At 55.3% G+C, this 7,500-nt stretch overlaps 3 non-coding genes across 3 annotated transcripts in view; all 3 read left to right on the forward strand.

Annotated features, from left to right (window-relative positions):
- The first annotated feature begins 3,817 nt into the window (after nt 1-3,817).
- LOC124593310 lies at nt 3,818-5,727 on the forward strand. The gene has a single exon (XR_006977957.1). It is a non-coding gene; the product is annotated as a small subunit ribosomal RNA (ribosomal RNA).
- Nucleotides 5,728-6,078: 351 nt separating this feature from the next.
- Nucleotides 6,079-6,233, forward strand: LOC124593419. Its single transcript, XR_006978040.1, has one exon. It is a non-coding gene; the product is annotated as a 5.8S ribosomal RNA (ribosomal RNA).
- A 188-nt stretch (nt 6,234-6,421) lies between these two features.
- LOC124593385 overlaps nt 6,422-7,500 on the forward strand; it is a 4,224-nt gene continuing 3,145 nt past the window's right edge. Inside the window, exon 1 of the ribosomal RNA XR_006978030.1 lies at nt 6,422-7,500. This exon is cut by the window's right edge and continues 3,145 nt beyond it. This is a non-coding gene — a ribosomal RNA (large subunit ribosomal RNA).

Raw genomic sequence — 7,500 nt, forward strand, 5'->3', positions numbered from 1 at the left:
ACACGGCGCTGATTAGTAATAGATAGAGCCATCAGAATACAGATAATGTATAGACCTGTCCGTATACATGCTGAAAGACTCTGCTCACAATCACACGTCAGCCAGACACTCTTATCACGCACTACTCTCTGCCTGTAACAGGCACACAGACAATATGTAAGCACCAGCATGGAACACCACCCAGTGCATCCTCTCTGCCACATTAGACAATCCACACTATCATAACCAGACCGGGAGGTCCACTCGGAAAACAGAATATCCCACCCTTCCGACAACCACCATTGCTCAGCTAAGCCACCAACACCCACACATGTCCCACACAGGGGTGCACCCAACATCACAATACTGCCTCCTGTCACACCACACAAACAATGGCAGGAATGAAAGACACAGGTCTGCCACAAGCATGGAATCAGAGCGCCGCCTGTTATGAGCCAAAGGTGCACCCTGACGTGGCAAATCAGATGATGCCGCAGTCATTTACTTACGATATTCACAATCAACAAACCGGCCCCCCCCCCCCCCCAAAACACCTTTCCGTACAACAATGTGTACCTTAACCTAACCCATATTGTGCCTTAACCTAACCCGTATTGTACCTTAACCTAACCCGTATTGCGCCTTAACCTAACCCGTATTGCGCCTTAACCTAACCCGTATTGCGCCTTAACCTAACCCGTATTGCGCCTTAACCTAACCCGTATTGCGCCTTAACCTAACCCGTATTGCGCCTTAACCTAACCCGTATTGCGCCTTAACCTAACCCGTATTGCGCCTTAACCTAACCCGTATTGCGCCTTAACCTAACCCGTATTGCGCCTTAACCTAACCCGTATTGCGCCTTAACCTAACCTATGTTGCGCCTTAACCTAACCTATGTTGCGCCTTAACCTAACCTATGTTGCGCCTTAACCTAACCTATGTTGCGCCTTAACCTAACCTATGTTGCGCCTTAACCTAACCTATGTTGCGCCTTAACCTAACCTATGTTGCGCCTTAACCTAACCTATGTTGCGCCTTAACCTAACCTATGTTGCGCCTTAACCTAACCTATGTTGCGCCTTAGCCTAACCTATGTTGCGCCTTAACCTAACCCATATTGTACCTTAACCTAACCCATGTTGCGCCTTAACCTAACCCATATTGTACCTTAACCTAACCCATATTGTACCTTAACCTAACCCATATTGTACCTTAACCTAACCCATATTGTACCTTAACCTAACCCATATTGTACCTTAACCTAACCCATATTGTACCTTAACCTAACCCATATTGTACCTTAACCTAACCCATATTGTACCTTAACCTAACCCATATTGTACCTTAACCTAACCTATGTTGCGCCTTAACCTAACCTATGTTGCGCCTTAACCTAACCTATGTTGCGCCTTAGCCTAACCTATGTTGCGCCTTAACCTAACCCATATTGTACCTTAACCTAACCCATGTTGCGCCTTAACCTAACCCATATTGTACCTTAACCTAACCCATATTGTACCTTAACCTAACCCATATTGTACCTTAACCTAACCCATGTTGTACCTTAACCTAACCCATGTTGTACCTTAACCTAACCCATGTTGCGCCTTAACCTAACCCATGTTGCGCCTTAACCTAACCCATGTTGCGCCTTAACCTAACCTATGTTGCGCCTAAACCTAACCTATGTTGCGCCTAAACCCAACACACGTTGGGCCTTAACCCAACACACGTTGGGCCTTAACCCAACACACGTTGGGCCTTAACCCAACACACGTTGGGCCTTAACCCAACACACGTTGGGCCTTAACCCAACACACGTTGGGCCTTAACCCAACACACGTTGGGCCTTAACCCAACACACGTTGGGCCTTAACCCAACACACGTTGGGCCTTAACCCAACACACGTTGGGCCTTAACCCAACACACGTTGGGCCTTAACCCAACACACGTTGGGCCTTAACCCAACACACGTTGGGCCTTAACCCAACACACGTTGGGCCTTAACCCAACACACGTTGGGCCTTAACCCAACACACGTTGGGCCTTAACCCAACACACGTTGGGCCTTAACCCAACACACGTTGGGCCTTAACCCAACACACGTTGGGCCTTAACCCAACACACGTTGGGCCTTAACCTGCTCTGTAATTGTCATACGACGCGTTAAATTAGTGTAGTGTTGCCTAACTGCAACCCCCGCAATATAGTTTGCTACTCGCACTGCCCGGTCCCCAGAGTATCGCTTCATGTTAAACACCTTGCAGCTATACACTGTAATGCGGATGGCAGCAGGACGTACATGCTCAATGCCCTTCGCAGTTGTTCATTGGCATTCGCATGGCGAAGCACAGCCTACGTTGTGGTACGGCTTGTGTCAACTGTCCGCTGATGTTGTACGTCCAAATCACACACTGTACTGCACATTGGTCCTCATGTACTGAATGATACATCGTGGTACATGTGTGACCGTACCACGACTGCGCCAACAACGGCGAACCATACGGTCCAAATATTGTGCACTCAGCTACGTGTCGTCTCCCTATAAGAGCTGGATTGCAGTATGGTATGCCGTGGATGGCGATCAGCATGAGCCGTCTGTTGATGTAGTGGCGCGTGTTGTCAGACGTAGTCGTCTCTTCTCACACACCGTGATAGCATGGTGCACTGCGTTCCACATCTGCGACATGCGACAGAGGCCGGTTGACAGTCGTTCGCGCAATGGACATCGCATACGTACGGGGGCCACCTTCCACGTGTTCGCGAAGCGTGCACATGTTGTTGCGTGTATGTGGGCAGACATAGTGTGTCGTGACACCTGACACAGGCATGCAACAATCGTTGAATTTGCAAATGGCGATGGACGTCTACGTTTGCTGGTGACGTTACGCAAATGAACAACTGGTAAACCGTTGTGGTGCGGTTGTTCTCGCTAGAGGTGAATCAGTGATGGCGACGATCGGTTGAGCTACCAACCGGTTGTTTCAGCGATACCCACCATGCCCACGAACGTGAATGGCATGTGGGTGTGAAGCGATACGCGGCGGTGGCTGGGTGGGACCGTCCCCGGCCGGTGAGGGGGGGCCTCCCGGCGTGCTGGCCGCGCGGTGCGTGGGCGCACGCGCTACAGCCGGCTGGTGGGGGCGGCCAGTGGCAGGCGCGCCGGCCGACGGAGGCGGCAGGCGGCGCAGCTGCGCGCCGGCGCACCCTGCACGCGGCGCCGTGCGGCCAAAGTAGGTCCTCGCGGGCCCGGTGCGAAGCGCGGTGGACATCTGCAGTGTGCTGGTCCGATTGAGGACTGTGTGCGCTGAGGATGCGCCGCCGCCCGGCGCTCGGCGCCGCGACGCCGTCTGCTGCTCGGTCGCCTCTGCGGTTCTCGCAGGTGGATTGTATCGCAGCTGTGCGGACGTGTTGGCGCGTGCGCTGTGCTGGGAGTGTTCGCTTCGGCACCCAAGTGGGGCTTTTGTCCTTCTGTGGCGCTGGCGTTGGAGCTGCCGGCCACCGTAGGTGGCGCGTGTTGTCTCCCGCCGGCAATGCCACGACAGCACGCTCCCGGGCCTCTGTCGGCAGCGGCAAGCTCAGTTGGGAGCACGGGTGGTCGCACCTAAAGCGTCTACTCGCCAAACTCCGGGCGATTGCGCCCCTCTCGAACCCGACCAAGTACTTAGGACGGCGCTGCGCGCCGCCGGGACCTGAGAGGGTTTCGAGGTGTATTGTGCAGGGGAGCTCAGCCTCCTCCTGTTTGCAGAATAATTGAGCGGACGCTTGCGTGTTCGCGCGGGCCCCCGGGACACACTCCCGGGCGGCCGGCTGCTCAGCTCTAGTTGACGCAGCTCCCTGGTTGATCCTGCCAGTAGTCATATGCTTGTCTCAAAGATTAAGCCATGCATGTCTCAGTACAAGCCGCATTAAGGTGAAACCGCGAATGGCTCATTAAATCAGTTATGGTTCCTTAGATCGTACCCACGTTACTTGGATAACTGTGGTAATTCTAGAGCTAATACATGCAAACAGAGTCCCGACCAGAGATGGAAGGGACGCTTTTATTAGATCAAAACCAATCGGTCGGCTCGTCCGGTCCGTTTGCCTTGGTGACTCTGAATAACTTTGGGCTGATCGCACGGTCCTCGTACCGGCGACGCATCTTTCAAATGTCTGCCTTATCAACTGTCGATGGTAGGTTCTGCGCCTACCATGGTTGTAACGGGTAACGGGGAATCAGGGTTCGATTCCGGAGAGGGAGCCTGAGAAACGGCTACCACATCCAAGGAAGGCAGCAGGCGCGCAAATTACCCACTCCCGGCACGGGGAGGTAGTGACGAAAAATAACGATACGGGACTCATCCGAGGCCCCGTAATCGGAATGAGTACACTTTAAATCCTTTAACGAGTATCTATTGGAGGGCAAGTCTGGTGCCAGCAGCCGCGGTAATTCCAGCTCCAATAGCGTATATTAAAGTTGTTGCGGTTAAAAAGCTCGTAGTTGGATTTGTGTCCCACGCTGTTGGTTCACCGCCCGTCGGTGTTTAACTGGCATGTATCGTGGGACGTCCTGCCGGTGGGGCGAGCTGAAGGCGTGCGACGCGCCTCGTGCGTGCTCGTGCGTCCCGAGGCGGACCCCGTTGCAATCCTACCAGGGTGCTCTTGAGTGAGTGTCTCGGTGGGCCGGCACGTTTACTTTGAACAAATTAGAGTGCTTAAAGCAGGCAAGCCCGCCTGAATACTGTGTGCATGGAATAATGGAATAGGACCTCGGTTCTATTTTGTTGGTTTTCGGAACCCGAGGTAATGATTAATAGGGACAGGCGGGGGCATTCGTATTGCGACGTTAGAGGTGAAATTCTTGGATCGTCGCAAGACGAACAGAAGCGAAAGCATTTGCCAAGTATGTTTTCATTAATCAAGAACGAAAGTTAGAGGTTCGAAGGCGATCAGATACCGCCCTAGTTCTAACCATAAACGATGCCAGCCAGCGATCCGCCGCAGTTCCTCCGATGACTCGGCGGGCAGCCTCCGGGAAACCAAAGCTTTTGGGTTCCGGGGGAAGTATGGTTGCAAAGCTGAAACTTAAAGGAATTGACGGAAGGGCACCACCAGGAGTGGAGCCTGCGGCTTAATTTGACTCAACACGGGAAACCTCACCAGGCCCGGACACCGGAAGGATTGACAGATTGATAGCTCTTTCTTGATTCGGTGGGTGGTGGTGCATGGCCGTTCTTAGTTGGTGGAGCGATTTGTCTGGTTAATTCCGATAACGAACGAGACTCTAGCCTGCTAACTAGTCGCGTGACATCCTTCGTGCTGTCAGCGATTACTTTTCTTCTTAGAGGGACAGGCGGCTTCTAGCCGCACGAGATTGAGCAATAACAGGTCTGTGATGCCCTTAGATGTTCTGGGCCGCACGCGCGCTACACTGAAGGAATCAGCGTGTCTTCCTAGGCCGAAAGGTCGGGGTAACCCGCTGAACCTCCTTCGTGCTAGGGATTGGGGCTTGCAATTGTTCCCCATGAACGAGGAATTCCCAGTAAGCGCGAGTCATAAGCTCGCGTTGATTACGTCCCTGCCCTTTGTACACACCGCCCGTCGCTACTACCGATTGAATGATTTAGTGAGGTCTTCGGACTGGTACGCGGCATTGACTCTGTCGTTGCCGATGCTACCGGAAAGATGACCAAACTTGATCATTTAGAGGAAGTAAAAGTCGTAACAAGGTTTCCGTAGGTGAACCTGCGGAAGGATCATTACCGACTAGACTGCATGTCTTTCGATGTGCGTGTCGTGTCGCGCAACACGCTACCTGTACGGCTCGCAGTAGCCGTGCGCCGCGTGCGGAACCACGCGTGCTTCTCAAAACTAACGCCAATGTTGTGTGGTACGAGCGCTGAAGCGCTGGAGCGGCTGGCCTGCGGCACCTGGCGCCTGGCGCCGGTTTTGAATGACTTTCGCCCGACTGCCTGTCCGCTCCGGTGTGGAGCCGTACGACGCCCATCGGCCGTGAGGCCGTTGGACACAGAACGCTTGAACAGGGGCCGCCACACGCCTACGTCCCGCCTATGCAACTGTCTTGAAAGAGACAGTGGAAACTAAGAAAAGATCACCCAGGACGGTGGATCACTCGGCTCGTGGGTCGATGAAGAACGCAGCAAATTGCGCGTCGACATGTGAACTGCAGGACACATGAACATCGACGTTTCGAACGCACATTGCGGTCCATGGATTCCGTTCCCGGGCCACGTCTGGCTGAGGGTCGGCTACGTATACTGAAGCGCGCGGCGTTTGCCCCGCTTCGCAGACCTGGGAGCGTCGCGGCCGCCTGTGGGGCCGGCCGCGCCTCCTTAAACGTGCGATGCGCGCCCGTCGCCTGGCGGTTCGCATACCGGTACTTACTCGGTAGCGTGCACAGCCGGCTGGCGGTGTGGCGTGCGACACCTCGTACAACGACCTCAGAGCAGGCGAGACTACCCGCTGAATTTAAGCATATTACTAAGCGGAGGAAAAGAAACTAACAAGGATTCCCCCAGTAGCGGCGAGCGAACAGGGAAGAGTCCAGCACCGAACCCCGCAGGCTGCCGCCTGTCGTGGCATGTGGTGTTTGGGAGGGTCCACTACCCCGACGCCTCGCGCCGAGCCCAAGTCCAACTTGAATGAGGCCACGGCCCGTAGAGGGTGCCAGGCCCGTAGCGGCCGGTGCGAGCGTCGGCGGGACCTCTCCTTCGAGTCGGGTTGCTTGAGAGTGCAGCTCCAAGTGGGTGGTAAACTCCATCTGAGACTAAATATGACCACGAGACCGATAGCGAACAAGTACCGTGAGGGACAGTTGAAAAGAACTTTGAAGAGAGAGTTCAAAAGTACGTGAAACCGTTCTGGGGTAAACGTGAGAAGTCCGAAAGGTCGAACGGGTGAGATTCACGCCCATCCGGCCACTGGCCTCCGCCCTCGGCAGATGGGGCCGGCCGCCCGCGCGGAGCAATCCGCGGCGGGGTCGTGTCCGGTTGCCTTTCCACTCGCCGCGGGGTGGGGCCGTTCCGGTGTGCGGTGGGCCGCACTTCTCCCCTAGTAGGACGTCGCGACCCGCTGGGTGCCGGCCTACGGCCCGGGTGCGCAGCCTGTCCTTCCGCGGGCCTCGGTTCGCGTCTGTTGGGCAGAGCCCCGGTGTCCTGGCTGGCTGCCCGGCGGTATATCTGGAGGAGTCGATTCGCCCCTTTGGGCGCTCGGGCTCCCGGCAAGCGCGCGCGGTTCTTCCCGGATGACGGACCTACCTGGCCCGGCCCCGGACCCGCGCCGCTGTTGGCTCGGGATGCTCTCGGGCGGAATAATCGCTCCCGTCAGCGGCGCTTCAGCTTTGGACAATTTCACGACCCGTCTTGAAACACGGACCAAGGAGTCTAACATGTGCGCGAGTCATTGGGCTGTACGAAACCTAAAGGCGTAATGAAAGTGAAGGTCTCGCCTTGCGCGGGCCGAGGGAGGATGGGGCTTCCCCGCCCTTCACGGGGCGGCGGCCTCCGCACTCCCGG

This window comes from Schistocerca americana, unplaced genomic scaffold, assembly GCF_021461395.2.
Source record: "Schistocerca americana isolate TAMUIC-IGC-003095 unplaced genomic scaffold, iqSchAmer2.1 HiC_scaffold_98, whole genome shotgun sequence".
Classification (NCBI taxonomy): Eukaryota; Metazoa; Arthropoda; class Insecta; order Orthoptera; family Acrididae; genus Schistocerca; species Schistocerca americana.